This window comes from Mustela nivalis, assembly GCF_964662115.1.
Source record: "Mustela nivalis genome assembly, chromosome: 4".
NCBI classification, from domain to species: Eukaryota; Metazoa; Chordata; class Mammalia; order Carnivora; family Mustelidae; genus Mustela; species Mustela nivalis.
The window spans coordinates 105,956,546-105,979,160 of NC_139023.1; positions in this window are offsets into that span (position 1 = coordinate 105,956,546).

Consider the following 22,615-nt stretch of genomic DNA (forward strand, 5'->3'; position numbering starts at 1 on the left):
GTGGGGAAGTGAGCTCCATTTTGGTACTTAACAGGTGTTACGGTCGTGTGGCCCAGCCTTTTCTAGGAGCCACTTTGCTGGTAGAAAATTAATCACTGCTTTGTAGCTGTGCCTAGACTGTGCTTAGGACAAATGGGAAGAATACCCCATTATTCTTGCAAGGTATCAGCGCAGGCTGGTTTGTCATCTCTGGCCCTTAAATATACTTTTGAATTTTGTTTTTCCTCTAAGAACAGCTCAAGGATCATAGTTCTCCCTGCCAGTGGTCCTCATCAGTCCTCTTGTTTGGATCCAGGTCTAAGGCTCCTAGAAGGGATATGCAGCCAATATGGTTATCTCCATTTCACAGATGATTTAAGTTTATATACTCTATTATTATTATTATTATTGGGAGAGCATAGCTTACATCCAAATCTAGTTAAGCCTAGCTCCCATGCCCTTTCTACTGTATCATCTTTCATAAACCAGGAAATGAACTTACAGAGACCTCACATAGGGCAGGTAGTAAGGAAAATCAGAGGAAAGATTCCTTCCACTAGTTGGGCTCTTTGTACACCAACTTTTGGGAGACAGTGCACCGATCCTCACTGTAAAGTTGGAGTGCCTTTGGAATACTCCTCGTCTAATTTGAAGGAAATGAGAGGAGGAATTTAGAAGTGGAAGTATACAGTTCTGTAACAGGGGGCTATTTATGTGTTCTTTGTTATGTATAAAACACATAGTGGGTACCAAGCATTTTGCTAAGGGCCTTTAATGTAGCATCACTAATAAGAGCTTCATAAATGTGTGTTCAGTGCTGATGCCTTTGTGAATGGTCACTCACACATACACGGAAGAGATTAACCACAACATTTGTGTTTGGTGCTTTTCTTAAATAACACTTTGTACATTTCAAGTTATTTAATTACTTGGGTGAAGTCTGTTTTCAATGTTAAGAGAACAAACTGAGGGGTGATGGAGGGAGGTGGGTGGGGGATGGGCTAGATGGGTGTTGGGGATTACGGAGAGTGCCTTTTATGATGAGGACTGGGTGATGTGTGTAAGTGATGAACTGCTGAATTCTACTCCAGAAACCAATACTGCAGTGTATGTTAACTACTTAAAATTTAAATTTAAAAAAGAGTGAATGTCCCACAGGGGCATCATCTGTTTGTATGGTTTTTGTCTGCTCCCAAAGCCTTGCAATCTCAAAGCACCACAAGGAATGGGTGACTGTTTGTGAAGGACTAATTGGCCCATTACACTGTGCTAATAATGAACAGTCATGATAAGGTGCTCTGAAAGATTCCAGACCCATTGCCCCATTTGACCTGTAATAACTTCACGGAAAGAAGCATATGATAAGAGGATGGAGGGGGATCTCCTTCCTTGCTTGTCTGCTGATTACTGATCCTCTACTTGTTTCATCCAGGGACTACAGGACAAAATACGGTATGCCTTTTACAATAGAAATAGTTTTGCCTTGTTCCAGTGGCTCCTATAGAAAATGGAAAATAAAAGAATTAGAGAATAAGAAAAAGTGTGGTTTTCCTTTTTCTTGCAATCTTACATATTTCTATCTCACTTTCCTCCTTAAAAAATGCTGCCTTGAAGTTACTTTCCTCTTTGTACAAAGCAGTATGTTATACAAATACAGAATAAATTATCAAATGAAGAGCAGGGTGAGAAAATAGACTTTAGCCCTTTGATATGCACTGCTTTTCTTAACCTGTACTCCCTTCATCCTTCCATCTCATTTTGTCATTTGTGGAAGTGAATGAGAGAATAGAAAAGAAGAAAGTTTATTTACACTCGAGCAAGTGAGCAAGCAAGATGAAGCACATATTCTAGATGAGGCACTGTGGCCTCCAAGGGTTTAAGGTCTAGTAAAAGATGTTGGGTGCAGACATAATAATTATGGTGCCAGCCTGGATAGGGGACCATTAAAGTATTCCAAAGATGATGATGATAGTGGTAGTGGTGGTGGTGGTGATGATGATGATGACAGTTACAAGGATTATAATGGTGATGATGGTGGTGGTGATGATGACAATGATAGTGATGACGATGGTGACAGTGGTGGTAGTGATGATGATACTGGTGTTAATGATGATAACACTGGTGGTGGTGGTGATGGTGACGATGGTGATGGTGGAAGTGTTCATGAAGTGGTGAAGATGAAGTTCATAGTGGTGAAGATGTTGATGATGACAGTGATGATAATAATTGTGGTGATACTGACAATGATAGTGATGACTGTGGTGGTGGTGATGATGATAGTGGTGTTGATGATGATAACACTGGTGGTGCTGGTGATGGTGATGGTGGAAGTGTTCATGATAGTGGTGAAGATGATGATGATGACAGTGATGATAATAGTTGTGGTGATACTGACAATGATAGTGATGACGATGGTGATGGTGGAGGTGTTCGTGATGGTGGTGATGATGGTGGTGATGACAGTGATGGTGGTAATCATGGTGGTGATGATTACAGTGATAGTGATGATGATGATGATGATAGGGTGTTGATGATGATGATGTTGGTCATGATGATAACGAAGATGGGATGGTGGTGGTCATGATAGTAATGAGAGAGAAGGAGAGAGGGAGAGAAATAGATGGTCAGAAAGAGAAACAGAGAATTTCTACTGGTAGATATTTGAACTTCTTCATGGAGAAATTGACACTTGAATCAGGCCTTAAGGATTGGTAAATCTTAGAAGAATAAAAACTATTTTGAGGAAGAAAAAATTCCGATCTAATTTATTGATCCTAAGGATTTCAAAGGAATTGATGTTAAAGAATAAAAACCAAAAAGATCGATCTAGGGTAAAACCACCAATCTACACAGACATTAGAATGTGGAGTCTTTGATGTCAGGCTATAAATTCAGGAAAAGTTTTTACATTCATGTACTTGTTTGGGGAAGTGAATAGAATGGCCTGGAGGAGGGAGAGTCAAAAATGTAGGAGATCAGGCGCTAGGTTCCTTGTTTAGTTGTTGACCTATCAGAGACAGATCAGTGGGTGTGAAGGAAAGTGAGTTGACGGGAGAAAGGTTTTAGAGATGAGGAAGGTTGAATACACGCCAAAGAGCAGAGAAGAGGACTGGAGCAGAGTTTAAAGCTTATCCAGAAGCATGTCTCCTCCCTTTGAATATAAGGTCTCATTAGTTTCTCTTGCTGTTGCTGCTCCCCTCCAGATGTGTGCCAGATGGGAGTGGTGGGGGCTGGGAATACATAGCCATGGCCACTGCAGTGTGCAGCCAAGGAGGGGAAAGCCCTGGGAGATAAGCCAGGAGCAGAGATGGTGGCTGGTGTCAAAAGAACTTTCTCTCATGTGGGAAAATACACACAGAACAAAACCCATTATGCTTGATTTCAAAAGCTGAGTAAGTGGTCGATTTTACTCATTTGGGAGTAAAATTTCTTTTATTTACTCTTTTATATTTAAGCTTTTCATCTGAGTAATATAAACTACATAATTATCTCTCTTCACAATTACCTAAGCATATATGACACTTGAATCTTCTATTGATTATTTTTCACTTCTCCAGCTTTCATTTTGTTGTAATAATGAACATTATGTTGGGGACATAATTATATTGGACTGAGTTATTGAAGGAAATTGCCAGATCTCCTTCAAGTAATTTCAAAATTGATTAGATTATCATATTTTTACTTTGAATGCAGGTGGAACATAGTTTTATGGGAAAGTCAAGTTTTCATTAATAGATGAGGAGAAATCCTGGATTCGTGCAATTTTTTTTCTCTGAGGAAAAGTGTTTTTCAGACTTTATGAATCCTTTTGCCATACTGATAAGGATTGTATAAGCAAAGATTTTCTATGTTTTCAAATGGAGCAGTTAAGGCACTGAGTGATTAAGGGTGTGGCTTTACTAAAAACCACAATAAATTTCTCAGTGCAACTTGGAATTTATATTTTGTTTCTCATTTATGTCAAATCCCATTGCCTTAGAAACTTGGTCTGGTGTGAAAAATGTTCACATTTAATTGGTACATAATTCACCAGAGGGAGTAAATTTCCCATTCCCTAACAACGTGGAGAGGGACTGGGAAGCTGGTGTGGACTCGGTTCAGCAACAATCACTCATTCTGCCCGAGGCCGCTCTGGTATCATCCACCCGTTTCTCTTCTGAGATTTCCCTCAAAGCTAGAGTTACAGGTTCTTTGCCTTCTTTCTCCCCTATGTACATTCCATCTATAAACAGAAACGAATAAGGCAAGTAAAGGACATTTCACTCACTTGTTAAATTTAGCTACTTTTTGCTGCAGGCCTACCTACTTAAAGATTTTTTTTTTTTTTTTTTTAACCCTAGTCAATGATAAGTTGTTACCAAAAGCCAAAGCCCAATTGATCTAAATCTCATGAGGTTAATGCTCTAACCTACCAGGAACTTTGACAATGTAATTTGTGTTCTATTATTGCCTGGGAGAGGACACTGTTCTGTTCTTATTGTTCAGTGAGACTGAATTAATATCAGTTCTTAGGGAACCTCATCAGGCACCCAAAATACCACTGTTTGTTGCCATTCATTCAATAACTTACTAGCAGATTTTCAAGCCAATTCAGATCAACTGAATAAAATCTTAAAGTATTATTTTATGAGACTGTCCCCCAAAGGTGACAGGTGATCAAAAATATTTAATGAGTTAATCATAAATTTTAATTCATAAATCCCTGAAACTATTTCCAAAACTTAAGAGTATGGTAAAAGTGACAGTGTTTTACCTTTATATATTAAATCTGTGTTTTATTTGCAATGAGAATTTATTTTGGTTGACTATATTTTTCAGAAAACAATATTTCTTATATCTTTTTGATGAATTACAGTTCCTCCAGTTTTGTAATATCTAATTTAAGGTTCAATTTTTCTCTCTCTTTTATTTTACAAAACTTTAGAAATATAATTCGAAAGTATTGGTACTTTGGAAAGTGTTCTCTGCTTCACGTAAGCTGTGGTCACCTCCTCTTTCATGTCTGCATATTTCCTTATCAGAGGATTTCACAGCCCCTTCATTTAGTCTTCATTTGTAATTGCAATCTTAATCCTCTTTCCCTATGTAGTATATTTAAATTTTCCTTTCTCTTTATGCTACATACTGCATTCCAATTTCATTTTGGAATTCCGGTTAGCACATGGAGAGTTGCACAAAATCCTGGGTATACCCAGGAGCAGCAGTCCCTTCCGTGTTCTCCCTATTTCTACTTCTGTCCATAAAAACAAATATATGGATATCATCTTCCCTGTCATACATGGGGGATATAAATCATGCTTTTCCTCTTTTTTTGTTCAAATATTAAATATCATCTTCACTTTATTGATGTCAGTGTCCTCCATCTGGTTTAAGTTTCTATCAGTAAATACTTAAGTATTGATTTATGCTATCAACCTAGTTAGGATTTTTTTTTTTTTAGATATTATTTATTTATTTGAGAGAGAGAGAATGAGTGGGCGGAAGGGCAGAGGGAGAAGCAGACTCCCTGCTGAGCAGGGAGCCTGACGTAGGACTCTATCCCAGGATCTTGAGATCATGATTTGTGCTGAAGGCAGATGCCTAACTAACTGAGCTACCCAGGTGCCCCTCTAGTTAGAATTCTTTGTTTTTCTGTAGCAAAAGTTAATTCATTTAAGACTATAGGGTGTCACAAGATTGATAGGTACAGACCAAATCCTAGAAATAGGTAGATCTTGAGTACCCCTAAGACCTGGGTGTCAGGAGCCATGACAAAGCTCTTACAGGAACAGCCTGTTTTTGAAAGGCCTCGGTAATCTCTGACCTGGGTGACCTTGTCCCTCTAGTAGAGATTTGGATTCCATGAAAGGAACTCTCTGTTGACTGACCTTGGTCATGAATCTACTCCTTGGCTAACATGGTTAGCACCTCCCCTTATAGTCTTATCAAACTATATGAGGAGGTAATTCCTCATTAACAGGGATGTTATTAAGGAGTGAAAATTGATACTAGGTGGTCAGAAACAACTACCACTGGACTAAGTATGTCCAAACAGAAGCCCCAATTTCATTTGTGGGGAAATTTGTGAGACCTGGCATGTGGATCATTCAGAATTATTCTGCATAGTGTCCTTATGTTCAGGGAAGCCCTGGGATCTAAGCAAATAATGGTGGGGACTCTTGGGAGACATGAGTGAAAAGGAGAGGCACAAGTGTCTAGTCACTGTTCTCAGTACAGATCCCCTAGGGCCCTGTGTGAGTCGAGGTGGGGTGTAGACTGCCTTCTCTCACCAAATCTAGGATTCTGCACAGAGGGCAATGTGGTGCCGTGTGTGATTCGGCAAAGTCCCAAACTCCTTGGTCTTCAGGTTGTTGAGGTGAATGCACAGGGATGGCAATTTTTTGCAGAAGTCAGTTGATTTGCTGTCCATGGTATTAGTTATTCAGAAGCTATAGGATTAGAAAACAGCTTCCTATGATAAAAAGGTAGCCAGTTAATTCTGAAGGATCTGGATGCTAGACTACTGTATTATATTGTTTTTGTCTTTTTTTTTTTTTTTTTGCACTATGAACAAATAACACAAAAATTTTCTGATAAAATTTTGATTCTAAGCTATATTTTTTTAATATTTAATTTAGAGTAAATAATTCATTAAATAATATTCATTAAGCAATGGCCATGTTCATTTTACAAATACTTCTTTTGCTTTTATTCTTATTTTTTATTTTTATTTATTTATTTTTAAAGATTTTATTTGTTTATTTAACAGAGATCACAGTAGACAGAGAGGCAGGCAGAGAGAGAGAGGGAAGCAGGCTCCCTGCTGAGCAGAAAGCCCGATGCGGGACTCGATTCCAGGACCCTGAGATCATGACCTGAGCTGAAGGCAGCGGCTTAACCCATTGAGCCACCCAGGTGCCCCTTCTTTTGCTTTTAAAATAAGCTGTATTAAAATAATTTATGCATATGAAAAAAATCAAATCAGAAAAAAGGATTATGACAGAATCTGCTGCTCTTTTTTTTTTTTTTTTGTCATGATAGATCTGCTGCTCAGAGGAAGCAATTTTAACTGTCTGGGCTGGTTCTGACTCTACATCTGCTTCCTTTTGAAGATTGATTGTATTTTATTTATTTATTTATTTATTTATTTATTTGTTTGTTTGTTTATAGAGACAGTGTGGGCAGGAATGGGGGAGGAGCAGAAGGGGAGGGAGAGAAAGAATCTCAAGCAGACTCCAAGCTGAGCATGGATCCCCACCTATGACTCCATGGCGGGCTGGATCTCCCAACCTGAGATCACAACCTGAGCCAAACCAAACGCTGGGTTCGTAACCAGCTGAGCCACCCAGATGCCCCAGTTCTGGTTCTTATGATCATTTCTTCCACCATTACAATAAATATGCAAGTGTTGCTGTTTTTTGATTCTATGATTTAGACTTCTTGTTTTGATCAATGAGGTTGCCTCCTTTATTATAACACCATCCCAGCTCCCTTTCTTGCATTCTCCTCAGAGTTCAAAACCAGTTTTTAGATTTTCTTATTGATTATTGCATAACTTTGAGTAATGCAATAATACCATTATCTCTTATTCTGCCAAATTGTTTTACATTCTCCTAAATTCCACCTTGCAACTTACTATTTTTGTTCCTTCTATGTCTTCCAGCTCGTCTTTCTTTTTTCAGCTTGTAGACTCCTGACCTTTTATTTTTAGGTTGTCAAGGTTGAAAATATCCACATTCTATAATTCACATGGAAGTTTTTCAGTCATTATCTAGAGATTATTCCTAATAGAAATGGATATAAAGTGTTTGCATTATTTAACTATTGTAAGATATAGCTAGACAATGTGCTTTAATTACTTTTACTATATGTAATACCTAATGTCCCTTTTTAGTTCTTGTACTATTTGAATTTATCACAGCCTCCATATCTTCAATTCTATATTTCAGGCAGGCATTCTACTAACTGACATCTGTTTCTTGTTCTCTCCAGTAGGTAGCTCTCTCTTACCTGTTCTCTGATCTGGGCTGATTTGTCCCTGGAACAACTGCCCTGCTCTCCCAGGTTGAGGCCCATATTTCTTGGGTTCTCAGTTTTCTTTATCTCAGTTCATTTCAGTTTTTGCCATAGTGTATCGTCAAGGAACTTTTTAGGAAAACGTGTATACAAGGTAAAATATCTGAGTCTTTGCATGTCTGAAAATGTCCTTATTCTTCACTTCTGTTGAGAAGGATCAAATTCCATCAGCTGGTAGCAAGCCTGGTAACAGGGAGGCTCTCTGGCAACATAAACAATTTCACAGAACACCCATAGCAGACTAAGGTAACTCCATCACCACGATGAAACAAGTTGAAAACATAAGATCTAATGAGACAAAGGGTAACTATACTTGTGTTGGACATAGTATAATGTATAAGCTGATCAAACCACTAACTTGTATAACTGAACCTAATGTAACACTGTGTGTCAAGTATATTCAAATAAAAATAGTACATGAAATAAAATATTAAGTTGAAAAAAATTAGAAAAAAAAAAAAAAAAACCAGGATCACTCAGTAATCACATCTGAGAACATACAAAAACAAGAACACGGAGTCAACCATACAGATGTCCAGCCTCTTTTCTCTTCTCTCCTAGTTCAAATGAATGACTGTCACTTTCATGTCAATTAAGTTTTAGACTTAATGGTTCATGTCTCCTCACTTCTAGATGAGAACTATTAAGGTACTTCATCATAGGATCTCCTGAAAGCACCTAAATCAGAACAAATCTTACTTCTTTGCATTCTTTCCAACACGACTCACCACAAGCCTAAACCCTATAATGAAGTTGTCCTGACACCTGCTTACGGAACTGCCCATGCCTGCCCATGGGCTGAGGCCTGCCTTTCCTGCAGCAAGAATAAATAAACCCAATCCATTTCAGCTACAGGTGAGTTCCTGGTGGTTTTTTGATTGGTAAGCATTGACCTAGGTTATTTATAATTTGGCCGAATATAGAATTTTAGATTAAAAATCTTTTTTGTCTTAAAACTTTGAAAGTATTGCTTACTATCTATCAACCTCAGTCTTTCTGATGAAAAGTCTGATGCTAGTCTACTTTTTGTTCTTTTGTAAATGACGTGTATTCTGTTTCTCTGAAAGCTTTAGGGGAAAATATAACATTAGGTAATACTCAGTGAGTCCTCACCATGTTTCAGACATTAAACAATGCATTCTTCATGCCTTAGCTTATTTAATCCTCACAAAAGTCAAATGAGAGAGCTACTACCTGAGGTTAATATAAATGAACCAACTGGCTCAAGGTCACGCAGCTAGTTAGTGGCAGAGCTGGACTTCAGCCCAGATCTGTCCTAGTCATAATTTCTAAGGCTGCACAATTATGCTAATGAACTTCAGGATTCTCTCATGAGTATTCTGGCATAAAGATTTACTTAGTGAAAAATTTGAAACTTTTGATTAAAATCAGGATTTGAGATTACATATGGCTTTTATTGGCAGGCAAGTCCCAATTTACAAATGGGTTTCACTTTAAAATTTCCTCATCTTTAGCTGAATGTAATACAACCTTGGGGAAAAGAAAGTCAGCACCATTTCCAAAGAGAATAGAATAAGATGAGCTTCTACACACACACACACACACATACACACACACACACACACACAAGTTGGAATCATTTTGAAACACTAACATTCCTGACTAGCATGGAGGACTAGATGAGAAGTTTGCATTATAAAAACCTGGAAATGTCATAAAGAATGAGTTAAGAACATCTGTGTTTTATCTATTTATCTATCATCTATCTATCTTTTGGTATTTAAAATACAAATATTTGGTTATAACAAATAAAATTGCAAAACTATAAAAAATCAGAGTTGATAGTTTACAATGAAAATATTTAAAAAAAATCCATGTAAATGAAGGTGGGCTAGGACAATGTTTGCCAGAGCTGCATCTGTGATGATGCAATCTCTGCATCTGAAGCTCTCATCGGGATCTCCACGCCATCTGTCAGATCGTACTAAAGCTGACAATCTATTCAGCTCTCATCTAGTTCTTAACAGCCTTAGTTTATCCCTTTTCTCATTCTAAGTTTCTCGCCTTGACTCTAGTTTTCTGGGCATTCATGGAAGTGCAGAGCAAGTGATCAGAGCCAGTTTTGGTGATGTGAAGTTGTTGCCATTTTTAGCCAGAAGAAGTCTCCCCTAGTACCCAAAGTTTGAAGATGTAATGCTTTCCAACAGTGGTGAATAGTGCCATATGGTGGCTTTACTGTGGCCAAGCAGGAAGAACATAGGGTTTAGAATCTGAGTCGTGGCCCAAAGAACATGGAACCACTCATTGACTTAGAGCACAGCTCATCTCTTCAGAGTCATTCCTTCAGAAACTGTAGGGCAGTTATCATTTCTCATCTTAAGGGGCTCTTTTCAATGACATGATAACTCTTGTTGTTCTCCAAAGTGGAATACTGTTGGATACTGTTGTAGAAAATTGTATGTGTGTGTGTGTGTGTGTAAAATAGAAGTGGAGATGAGGATCAGGCATTTTTGTGAGGATGGACTTGTTAAGTTTCCTAGGGACTGTGGAAACTCCAATGCTAATAAAGCTAGCTGCTCCTGCTAAATCTCAACTGAGTATACACACTGATTAGTAAAAGAAAGTCACATACTTCTGGAACCAATAGTGACTGGCTAAGTGACCTCAATTTATGTAACACCCACTTTAGTAGGAATGCACAGTTGTTGAAGAAGTCAAGGAAAAAGAAAGAGGGGACAACCTGAATGCAACACCATTCTCTTCAGTAGGCACAAAACTCACAGGGATTTTTCTTCCCCCGGGAAGGAGCGAGAAAAGCATGTTCATTATCACATCTACTAGGTCCTTTAGTTCTCTGCATTTGCAGGTTTTCCTTTGCTCTCCTGAAGGCATCTTGGGATTCAGAAGAGAGAAAACATGGTTTCTTTGAGAGCCAATCTCTGGATGTTTCTAATGTGTTATAGCTCAATTTCAGTAGCAGTTTCTGATGGAATATGATTAGAGCTGAGTGTATTTAGATCCAGTGGCCCAGTCATCCCCTCCAGCAATTTAGTGGTGCCAGGGAGAGAAGGAAATAAAGAGAAGGAATAGGAATGGGCTGTTGGGAGAGGAAAGTTCTGTTTAGTTTCTGCTGACAAAAATGCTGATATGCCAAAAGGAAAAACAAAACAAAAAAAGAAGCACGTAACACACAGAGCTGTATATCTTACTGTTGATTAAACTTCAGGCTTCCTTTAATTTTATTTGCTTTTATCAACATGACTTCTCTTGAGCAAAATCAAAACAAAAGAGACAACAGCAACAACAGACAAAATGTGAAAGCTCCATTCTCTTAAAGGATATTTAAGTCTTTTTGCAAAATAAAATAATAATTGTTATTGTTCTCAGTAGAGTTAGAGTTATATAAGCTAAAATATTCCCCCAAATTTATTTTTGTTGTTGATGCCCAACAATCGAGGTGAAGAGACAGTTGCTTCGTTATGAGGTGTACATCCAGTTTACTGCTGGCAAAAGATGGCTTAGTGGTCAATTTTTGACTGAACTACCGGTGTATGATTATTCACGAATTCCTAGAAAAACTTCCTTGGACTGAACTCTAACTCAGTGGCCTTTATTTTCTAGGATAAGATGCTACCAGTAATATTCCTTTACTGTCCTTATAGAATTTCCCTTTTTGGAGTGGATGATTTATCCAACAAACTACTACTAGGAGAGTAGCAAGGTATTCAGTGTTAGGTTCAGGAAAGTCAGTTGTTAAAAGATCATTGCTGAGTTAAAAAATCAAGCTCTGGCACAAAGTAGCTATCTGACCATGACCTTAATTTTCGTATCTTCAAAATAGGGATAGTAATAATATTTAACGCATGGGGTTATTGTGGAAGTTTAGTGAGGTTATATAAAGTGGTTAAATTGTGTTTGATGTGGATTAAGTGCCAAACAAGAGAACTGAGGTTCACTCCCAGTTGGGATGAGTGGACTCTAGATTCAATACACAGAATAGTTGAGACTTCGCTTTGGGCTTAAATAAACTCAGATTTTATGAAATGTCAGCCATGATGAATCCTACAGCAGCACCTTGATGAATACAGCACATATCTGTGGGTAATTAACTGTGGAACTGTGGAACAGTCTCTGGAAAGCCAACCATTTCCTTCTAAGACCTATGTTCACATCTTTTCTAAGCCTGGGGTCTAAAACCCGGTGCCCTAACTTGCAAAGCTGCTCTTTCTTCACAGAGATTCCTGTTTTATGAAGGAGATTCAAGTTCCCCAAGCTTTTCCCATATTTAAAATGTAGTTGACATTCTACTAAAAACATTCTGCAAAAACAGTAACAACAATAGTAACTTCCATATATATCCGAGGAATTGAAGAGGCCTTTGTGAGCTGAGGACCTGGTTTGGAAACCACTGACAATGGCTCCAGCTGTGGTAGCTGGTTGCAGAATGAGCCACCGAGTTACCTCAAGGACTACAAATAACCTTCTTTGTGTTTGATTTTCTTCCCAAGGTTGAGTCTTTTGCAGGTTTTCCAACTTCCATTTCTCCCTATAGTCCGGGATGACTTCATGATTTGAAAGCCCGACACATAATAAGTACATATGAAATATTTGTTGTATTCATGAATTTTTGCAAATCTTTGAATGTCTCCCTCTAAAGAACTTCCAATCTCACATGACATATCACCCAACTGAAATCCCCCTTCATGCTGTATGACCCTGTTGAATTCCCCATTCTCTACCACTTAATCAATTTGCTGTAAAATATGATTCTAGTCTGCCAGCAAATCCCCAGCTGTTGTGCTTCCACGAAACCCAGAAGGTTCAGACATGAGGATATGTCAAACTACTGGTAACATAATTTTTTGCAAATTGTTAGAAGTCTGAGGTCTTGCCTCACTGATGAGAAATCATCAGAAGTAGACAAGATGAAAGAGCATTTGCAAGTAACAAAAAACTCCTAAACATCATTGCAGAGTGTCTTGTCTTTTCCCTTCTCTTTTACAAATGGTGTTGGAATCTAAGCATTGCAGTAAGAGTGACTTCTTGCTACCGAGTGAAACTTGTAAGAGAAAATTGGATTTCACTGAAGTATGAGGTGTTCCAAACACTCATGGCTTCAGTCTCACTTGAAAAACAGCTCCCTCACTGCTCAGAGATATATTAATATCCTTCCCCTGTCAGTTATTTGGGTTGCATCAAAGCCAAGAATGAAATTTGCTGGAAGTTGTAAGTAACAGAGAATCTTTGTCATAAATGCCAGAAAATTATTAGGGGGAAAAGATACATTTCATCAGCATTTTTCAAAGGTTGTTTCTTTTCATTTTTTTTTTTCTACTAACGTAAGAAGTTCATTTCTAGACCACAGTAAATAGTACACTGGTTGGGCTTAGGTTGAGATATGGTGTTGAGCAAAAAACTTTGCAGAAACCTTGGAACTTTGTACCTGGGGAGGTAACATCCAAATGATTTGAGATTTAGGGATGTCATATCCTAACGACTATGATTTTATGGCTTTTGGGGTTTACATTGCTTTGTCACACTTCAATTAGTGACACCATTCAAAATGTGTCCAGAATCATAATGTGTGTATTTCCGTGAGTAAATGTCTGCAAGGGATAAGGTCTGCTGTTTTTTTTTTTTTCCAAATTCCCAATTGCTCCCAATGTTTGTGTAGCATTTTCCTGCTGTCTTTAATTGTCATCTTCCACATTTTATTTGCATTAATGAATCCAAGGGAAGAAAGTGACAGAAAGTGAATGAAGACTTATATGGTTCTTAACAATGTTAAGGTATATTGATTTAAATATGAGAGAGTAAGAAAAGGCTATGTTCTCATTATAAAACTGACCCTGTTGTTCATGTGTTTCTACATTAAGGCAGTCTAGCTAATATTAAATTTGATTCTTTAGAAATAATGGAGGCAAATGGATTCGTGGCTATTATTCAGGTTATAAGTTAACACTCACTAAGTCTCATGGTACTCCTGAAGACTAATGAAGAAGGCAATCATTTATAACACAGTTTTAAGAAGGCTTGTATAATTGTGTATGCATGTGAGTGTGTGTATGGATATGAGTATTTATTCTGGCCACAGAAAGTAAGCATAACCCAGTTCTTCTCCTGGTATAAGGAAAAACAGCATTGTCCTTCACTGGAAGGTAACAGTGACTATGCCCTCCCAAAAAAGTGGTTAAATTCTTTGCCTATGATTTTATCAAACAAGTAACAACAACTCAGTAACTCAAGTTGGACTCATTAGGTGTTATTTCTGAGAAGAGATTTCTATAATATACCTAGAAAACAAAAATATTTTATTAGTGACTATTAATACTTTGTAAATCACTATTAAGACCTACTGAGATTAAGCTACTTACTATTTGTTGTTTTTTCTTATCATTATCAGGTGACTCAGCTTTGCTTTTCCCAGCTGGAGGACTCAAGGTCATCTTATGGTCCAGTAACACTTGTTGATTCTTCACCAGATTTTCCACATAAATTCTTTTCTTCCCATTTCTACTGTACTATTACTGTCTAGGTGTTCAATACCTCAGCCCATGACTATTTCATAATCTCCTATCTGATCTCCATGATTCTGTCCCTTTTTCTAATCTATTTTCAAAATTATGTGTAGCCAAATGCATCTTCCTGAAAGGCTGCATCCATTATAACACTCTTGGCAAACAAAAGACAACAGACAGATCTCTTCAGTGACTTCTTACGCCTGGAGGATAAAGGTCAGACTTCTCTAGAGTTTCTTCAAAATACGTCCACATTGATTTTTATAGCTTGTCTCTTTGGGGCATGAACTCTTTGTTCAATCCAGACAGATTTGCTCATTCATTCTTCAATTTGTCTAGCACATCAAAATGTGTACATCTTTACCTGCTGCCTGTCCTCTGGTTGCATCAAATACTTATTAAGGTGTTCTGCAGCTTTTTCCAAGAGGGGCCATGGAGCCATTACTGATAGCACAGAGAGTAAATGAGATTTAAAAAAAAAAAAAAAAGGGGCGCCTGGGTGGCTCAGTGGGTTAAAGCCTCTGCCTTCGGCTCAGGTCATGATCCCAGAGTCCTGGGATCGAGCCCCGCGTTGGGCTCTCTGCTCAGGAGGGAGCCTGCTTCTCTCTCTCTCTCTGCCTGCCTCTCTGCCTACTTGTGATCTCTGTCTGTCAAATAAATTAAAAAAAAAAAAAAAAAAAAAAAGGCGTAAAGGGAGAAGGAACAACATTTCCTGTACAGAGAGACTAAAGTTGTGGTCCACTCAGGGAAGAAATGGTGACCACCTAGCAGAAAGAATGCAATGACTTAGCAGACAAAGCACATGCAGAGCAACGTTTGGGGCTATAGGACTTTATTAGCTTTCTAGAGCTGTCTTAACAAAATGCCACAAACCGAGTGGCTTAAGCAACAGAAATTCATTACCTCATAGTTCTAGAAGCTAAAAGCCCAATATCAAGTTGTCAGCAGAACCGGTTCCTTCTGAGGTCCATGAGGGAAGGATCTGTCCTAGGCCTCTCTCCTTGGCTTGTAAATGGTTGTTTTCTCTCTATGTCTATTCATATTGTCTTCTCTCTATGCATGTTAATCTCTCTGTCCAAAAGTCTACTTTTCTGGGGCACCAGTCATCTTGGTTTAGAGCCTATCCTGATTATCTTATGTTAACTCGATCACTTCTATAAAGATCCTATCTCCAAATTAGGTCACATTCTGTGACATTCTGGGGAAATATGTCATAAATTAAAACTGACAGATCGATAGATAGATAAAGCATTGCCTTACTTACCCTAAATAATGTATTTTTTTGGTCATTTTAGCTTTTTATCTTCCATGCTGATTTATGACATCAACCCTTGCTGCAAATGGCAATAACTTTAGACATTCCCTGCTCCTGGAAGTTTAACCAACAGTTCACTTCACTTTGTTTTCTGGAGCGATGAAAGTAGACCAGCCCTGAAGAGAGGACATGGAGATGGAGTTAGGGGGAATTCTTCTAGAGCTAAGATGAGTGGTACTCTTGGTCAGCTTTGCAGCAACAAACAGCTGTGTATGTGCGATGGAGGATTATAGGTCACAGGAAATGGGGCAGAAAGAGTGTCCAACCTTGCTGACCATGAACATCACTTTTCACTGTCTGGGTTCCTGGGGTAACATAAATATTATTCTTGCTATTGGTTTTCTTTTCATGGTACACAAAGTAGAAGCAGGGAAGAGCTGAAAACATGGTGAATCAGGTTATAGGCACCTAGCACAGAGTGGATAAGACAACACAAGATCGAATGTTCAAAGGCTGTGCCAAACCTCTGGAAATTCTATAGTATGAAAATAGTGATAATAAAATACATCACTACAAAATAGTGATAATAAAATATAAACACACTATGGTAAGTGTTATGTGATACCATCCTGAAAACAAGACTTGGCAAGGGTGGGGGAGAGAGTAGTTTGAACATTTTATTGCGATATAACATATAACCACAAATTTAATATCTTAAAATAACACCCATTTATTTATCTCACATCTTCTGTAGATCAGGAAATTTGTCACTGTGCTGATGGGGGTCTTTCGGTCAGGCTCTCACCAGCCGGGGAAATCAAGGTGTCTGTTGGGTTGGGGTCTCATCCAGAGATCAGGGTCCATTCTGAGGTCATGCAGATTGTTGGCAGAATTCAATTTCTTGTGGTTGTTGGACTGAGGTTTCTGTTCTGTTGCTGGTTGTTGGCAGAGATTGTTTTCAGTTTCTAAGAGTTGCCCTCAAGTCTTAGCCATGACCTTTTCAAAACATGGCAGCTTACATCTTCGAAGTAGTAAGAGAAATCTCTCTAGCCTACTGTGACTAAGTCTTGGAATAACGTAACATAATCATGGGAGTCACTATATATCATGTACATAGGTTCTTCCCACAGTTAGGGGAGACAATTGCTATACACGGTGTATACAACCAGTGGTAGAGATATTGAGGGACAACTTAAAATTCTATATATCCCAAGAGCTTATAAAAGGAAATATTAAAATGCCATTAAAGGCGAGATTAACAAAACAGGATGAGATATTGTTTTCTAAACTCCCTCTATACACCAAAATATTTTGGGGGGGGGGGTATAAATACCATAAATCCTTGGAAGCTATATGGTATTGTGAGAGGAGTATATGGTACTGTGACAGGAGAGGGTTGAGAGTCACTGAGGGTAGGGGGTAAATGAAAACAGTTGTAATTACTGGCATAATTAAAATTTCCTTTTCTGTTCTAATTTACATTCTCCTATTGCATCCACTGTTCCAGGGCTGGCCCTGAATTTTGCCAATAATAGAATTTCTGTAGAAATTTAATTTTAATTAGAAAAAGTTGGCTGAAGTATGGAGAAATGAGGCATGATAAGAAGTATTCTCTTCGATCTCCTTCTCTAATGGTCTGGCCTGAAAGCCATGTCAGCAGAGCTACCCTTGGCCCCCTTTCTGCCAGTGCATGCTTCTGACTGTCTGGAGCTTATATTCTTTCTGTCCAAGTAAGTAACAAGATCAGTTTCATGTGACTATGGAGCAAGAAAAATCCCCCTCTATTCCTGGGGAGTAGATGTAGTTATGTATGTCCCGTTCATGAGGAACATGGTCACTTTCTGGAAACTTATTCTAAAGTATAACTATTCACAGTGCCACCCTGCAGAGTGGGAAACCACTTCTAATTCTGGCAGTTGTTTCTCTGAGATCGACCCTGAAAAGTATAGGTGAAGCAGCTATGTTCGTCTTCAGGTGTGTAGGCTGCTCCTGTTTTATTTTCTCTCCCAGTGATGACAAATGCCTAATTTCCAGAGTTCCCGATCTCATTAGCATCCTATTTTCATTTTCCCTTAAGTTAGTTCATCCGGTAGTTTCTGCCAGCCTAGGTAGAAAGGGGGTTTCCTCTCGCCATGACGTGCTGGCTCCAAACCCTGGTATTCCTGGCTGGTCACTTTCATGTCACCTGCCCGTTGAAAAGTGTCCTAGCACTTCTCAGCCCCCAGGGGTCACACTCCACTTTCCAAAGGGTCTAATAAATTCACCTCCAAAGAAACTCAGTTCTCTAAATTAAAACAGATGAAGGTACAGGAGCTGATGTCTGCCAAGAAGTAAGCTCCTTCATTACATGAGGTAATGTGTCCAGTTTTGTGGTAAAACTCTTTATTATTGGACTAAAAAGACTTCCTTCAAGTATGATTACAGTGTCTGAAAATATGAAATGGGTACCTCTTAGGAAATATAAAGAGTTGGGGCGTCTGGGTGGCTCAGTGGTTTAAGCCTCTGCCTTTGGCTCAGGTCATGATCTCAGGGTCCTGGGATCGAGCCCCGCACGGGGCTTTCTGCTCAGCAGGGAAACTGCTTCCCCCCTCTCTTTCTGCCTGCCTTTCTGCCTACTTGTGATCTCTCTCTCTCTCTGTCAAATAAATAAATAAAATATTAAAAAAAAAGAAATGTAAAAAGTTCAAGATTTACACAGATTTTTAAAAATTCAGATTTATTATATGGTTGATTGGCATTACTGTCTGCTATCTTAAGAGCATTTTAGCTTGAAATGATTAGTAACAAGGTGAATGTAAAATATCTTAACAGCAGTATCTACTTAGGTATATTGGCTTGAATCCAGCCTTTTAAAAATAGATCTAAATACCTACTTTCTCTGCTGCTCTACCAGTGCCACTGTTTCCGTTACCTCTTGATGCATAATGAACCATACTACTGAAATGGAAACAACTTAAGTGACTTAAAATAATAACAACAGTTACTTCGCGCCTGAATCTGTAATTTGAACAGGGTTTGGCGGAGACAGTTTATTTCTGTTGCCTTGGGCATCAGCAGGGGTGCCTCCCAGGCTGGGGGTTGGAATCATGTGATGTTTGATTACCTTGCATTTCAGGTGCCTGGGTTGGGAAGCCACTAGGGTTTCCTGAGCGTCTGTGTGAATGTGGTCTTTCCACAGGAATTTTCCTGTGTGGTCTCCGTACTGAATGTCTTGTCACCTTGGGCTAATAGGTGCGTGCCTAGAAGAAGAGAGAGACAAGAGACAGACAGAGAAAGAGACAGAGGAAGTCATATGGCTATTTATTACATAGCCTGGTTGGCCTTAGGGCATCATTTCTGCCAAATTCTCTCTGTTCATCCAGGTTCAAGAGCGGTGGAGGGATGGGAATAGGCTTCACATCTCCATGGGAGAGTGGCAGGTGTCTGGAAGAGTGAGTGTGACTTGAAATATCATTGCAATCATTTTTGAGAAATCTAATCTGCCACAGCCTCATTATTGGATTTAGGCAGGTGTGAAAATAGAAAGCTCCTGAAGGAGTGGATTAGAGGTGAGGACTGGAATGCAAGTCACAAACTGAGAAATGGTGTGGGTTTGAATCGGTGGAAAGTGTGCTGTGTTTAGAGTCCAAAGATCTGAGTTTGAAGCACAGTTCCATAACACACTGAATGTGATCCCGTAAGTTTCCAAACCCCAGTGAGCCCCGGGTTCCCCAGGTGCGAGGTAATAGTGATTACTGCTCAACATTGATGCAAAGGTAAGATACACTCATGCACATAGGAAAGTGGCTATTAGAGTATGAAGTGCTAAGAAAGGTTAAATGTCCGATATTTGACATCGCTAGATTTCTAGTACTTGAGGGACATTCTTTGAAAATATTTGGAAACTGTCTTGAGTTCTGTATAGAAGAGATGGTTGTCCTTAGAAAAGCCCATGGATCCTGCCTAGCGGGGGTCTGAGAACTTGAGGATGCTGAACCCTATGGACCTTCTAGCAAAACATTAAATCTAGGGAATGGTGTTATACACCCTGAAACTATCACCTAGCCCATAATTAGTGAGAATTCGGTTTGCATCTTTCTGCTTGGAATGCCCTCTTCTTGATTTATTTGTTTATTTATTTTTTTTATCCAAAGGAAACACGGCTGTAAAATGGAGCTCTGTGCTCTCTTAATTATTCCTATATAGCACCCACTATCAGAAGGCAATGGTAGAACAGATTTTTTTCTAAATGGTGGTAGCAATGAGGGAGGATTACTACTGTCAAAAGTTCAGAAAAAAAAAGAGATGACCAATGAAATCAGTGAAGTAATAATTAGTCAAAGTGTATTGTGCACAAATCTAAAAAAAAAGTTTGCAAATGGGGAACACTCAAACCAAAACATAAAATGAGGCTGGGGGATGTATGTTGTTACAATGTAGCTTATGCAGCAGAAAAGTATAGACTATTTATCCTTCACAGGGATTGGTTATAAAATAATTTTCTTAAATGATAGGACTTGGTCAGTGGTTACCTCACGTTAACTTTAAGAAACAGTTTAAGGTTTCCTTGATTTCCAGAGGCATAAGCAAGAAATGACCCAGGTCAAGTTAATGTTGCAAAATAAGCTAAATTAAGCTTTGTTTGTATGACTAAACTGGTTTTGTCTGCTCAAGAAATTTTCAAGGCTGTCTTCATTTGTTTTTGATTTTAACACTAGATACCCCAGCACACCGACTTCGCATGTGCTATTAGACAACCCAGATGTTAAGAATCTCTCAGCCAAATGTTCTTCACAGGTATTACCTTATATCTCCCCCCCACCTCCTCTTTGCATTCTCTCGTCCTGTGCCTCCTTATCCTTCAGCAACACCCCTCTTCCTCCAGTGTCCTAAGTAGGTATGCAGTGTGCTGGAGCTTTCTCCCCACAAGTTAGTCCCTGCGGACCGGGCCTGGCCATACACTGGTACACCACCAACACAGCCAACTGAGATGGGTTTTCCTAAACAACAGATGTTGAAGTCAGGATTTTATTTCTCCTACTGCACTGATTTATAGTGCTTCTCTTAGCAGGGTTTTATGATTTATATCTCAGTATTCTAGATCTACTAATTTTTCATGAACTCTTGGTTAGTGATAGTAATTAATATCACCTGGGTTAGAGCCCCTGTTCTTTTCTTGCCTTTAGTTGTAACTTGCGGTTACTTCCAGGGTGTCTATAGAATCCAAGCAAAGGAAGCTATAATGAATTACACGATGTTTCCCCTTTTCATCTGAAGAAGCCTTGGGGAGCAGGGAATTTTTTCTGTTACCCTCTTGCTTACCTTTGGCCAGATTTCACAATGCCTGCATTCTGGTATTCTACTCTCTTTACTCTAGCCATTTCTACCCACTATAGTGCAGCGTGAAGAGGAACCAATGTTTGTTGAACTCCTGTTATATACTGGACGTTATTCCAAGCACTATGTTTGTGTCACTTTTTTAAATGTCCAGACAGCCTAAGAAAAATGAGGATTATTTCCCAATTTACAAAGATGGGAGCCAAGATTGGGGAATTAAGAAATGTGGCCATTGCAATGTTTGGAGGGAGACTTGAAATTAAGGTCTTGTGGACTCTAGAGCACCTGCCTTTTCTATGAATCCATGCTGAGTGGGAAGGACACAGAAGTGTGCTAAATAGTCTTGTTTTTTTTTTCTTTTAAAACTGATGAAATATAATTATTTTTACTCATGACATCCTCTCATGTACCAATAGAAACAACTCTTTCCCTCCTTAAAAGTTACGGTTGTACGAGTTTTCGTAAGATGTTCAATCTCCATTTGTGATTTTATTTTCTGTGTGAAAAAGTCAAGTCTCATCATTAATGAGCCCTTTCCTCCACTGCACTTATGTTCAAGTGGGGGCAATTCACTCTCAGGACGTGACTTGTTGCCTCTAATGTTGGCAACTGTCTCGACCATGGGTGTCATCCGTGTGCTCAGTCTTCTCATAGAAGTGCTAAATTTGGCTCAGGTATGTTTAGCCTATTTTCGGATGTTTTTCCAACTGTTTACTGTGGTAAGGTGACAAAACAGATTCGCAGTTCAGAATGAGCCTTTTGGAAATAACAAACCTGATGCTTCCCTTTGCATTGTGTGAAAATATTCTTGGGATATGCCTTGGGGGGAGGGTTACAGAGCAGAGAAAACCATCCTGTCTTCTGCCAAAGTTCTTTCACTTGTTCTTGCCAGGCTGAAGCCTGAGTAGAAGGGTGACACTCAGACTTTGGGAGAATTCTGCTTCCTTATTTTGGAGCCAGAAAAATGAATTACACAAACCGTATTAAATGCTCCATAAGCCACGGAAATGGAAAGACAAAGCAGTGGCTCCTGACAGATATGAGAGGCCCGAGTCTCACAGTGCTGAGCAGACGGGCAGGAGGGCAGGGATACTGCCAGAACAAAACCTCACTCACAGACCGTATTGTCTTGTGTATGGGTCAGCTTGCATCACTCAAAAGAGGGTGAGAATCAGCCTTTCTGATGGCTGCTGCTGCACTAACTGGGATGTCTGAGAATTTAGATTCAGAGCTGCAATAGTTTGTGGTGGATTTGGAGTTAAGAGGCCAATATTTATACCCTATTTTATTGTACTCTTGGCAAGTCACTCAATTTCATTGATTCATAGGAATCTCACGAATAAAATAGAGATTGTCTCAATGCCTCTTGACTCTCGGGAGAACTTGTTATTTGTGGATGCTGCGTAAGTGTTTACTGTTATCACAGATATTGGTTTTCTGCTTGACTCTAGAGCTTCGGTTCCACCAAGTGGACTTAGGCCTGCTCTGATTCTTTAAGGATCTGGTAGGGAGAAGGCCCTGCGGGCCTTCT